Consider the following 1,404-nt stretch of genomic DNA (forward strand, 5'->3'; position numbering starts at 1 on the left):
GGGCTAGAGTGCCGTGGCGTCAGCCTGGTTCACAGCAACCTCAAACTCCTGGGTTCAGCAATCCTCCTGCCTCAACTTCCCGAGTAGCTGGGACTGCAGGCATTCACCATCATGCCTGGCTAATTTTTCTATTTTTAGTAGAGACAGGGTCTCACTTTTGCTTAGGCTGGTCTCGAACTCCTGACCTCAAGTAACCCTCCTGCCTCAGCCTCCCAGAGTGCTAGAATTACAAGTGTGAGCAACTGCCCCTGACCTTAAGCCTCAACTTAAAAAAAAAAAAATCATATACCCCAAATAAACTTTTGGTGAGGATGTGGAGAAATTAGAACCCATGTCACTGCCCAAAGAAAGTAAAATGGCTCAGCTCCTATGGTGGGCTCCTCAAAAATAAATAATAGGCTGGGTTCAGTGGCTCATGCCTATAATCCTAGCAGTTTGGGAGGCCAAGGTGGGAGGATTGCTGGAGGCCTGGAGTCTGAGACCAGCCTAGGCAACATAGCACAGACCCCATCTCTACAAAAAATAGAAAAATTAGGTGGGCATGGTGACATGAGCCTGTAGTCCCAGCTATTCCAGAGGCTGAGGCAGGGGGATCACTTGAGCCCAGGAGTTTGAGGTTGCAGTGAGCTATGATGATGCCACTGCATTTTAGTCTGAGCAAAAGAGCAAGACTTTGCCTCAAAAAAAAAAAATTAATGATAAAATTCCATGTATTTTAGCAACTCACTTCCCAGTACATATATATATTCAATTCAAAACTGAAAGCAGAATCATGAAGAAAAATATTTGAAAACCATTGTCATAATAACCAAAAAGTAGATCAACACAAATGTCCATTAATCAAAGAATGGATAAACAAAATGTGGTATGCATATATATACAATGAGAAATTATTGAATCTTACAAAATAACATCCTGTCCCATGCATGTTTCAACATATATGAAACTTCAGGATGGATGCTAACTACAAAAAACCATTGACAAAAAGAAAAATACAGTATCATTCATCTCAGATAACTATGAGAAGCTGTTAAAATCAAAAAACAGGAAGTGGAATGGTAGTTGCCAATGGCTGAGAGGAAGGGGGAATGGAGAGTAGTATTCAATGGCTATAAAATGTGAGCATTACAAGATGAATAACTGCTGCAGATGGGACACAAAACAAAATAAATATAATTAACATGACTCAATTAACTGTACACTTGAAAATGCATAAGCTGGTAAATTTATCAGTGCTTTTTTTTTTACAACAATTAACAATAAATTATTGAAACAAATTGAAGGATGGATAAAAATTTGAATGGCGTTCCTCTGAGATATATACAAATGGTCAAAAGACATATAAAAAAGATGCTCAACATCTACCAATCAGTAGGCAGAAATTTTTTTTTTTTTTTTTTGAGA

The sequence above is a fragment of the Propithecus coquereli genome, unplaced genomic scaffold (genome assembly GCF_000956105.1).
Source record: "Propithecus coquereli isolate 6110/MARCELLA unplaced genomic scaffold, Pcoq_1.0 Scaffold164, whole genome shotgun sequence".
Lineage (NCBI taxonomy): Eukaryota > Metazoa > Chordata > Mammalia > Primates > Indriidae > Propithecus > Propithecus coquereli.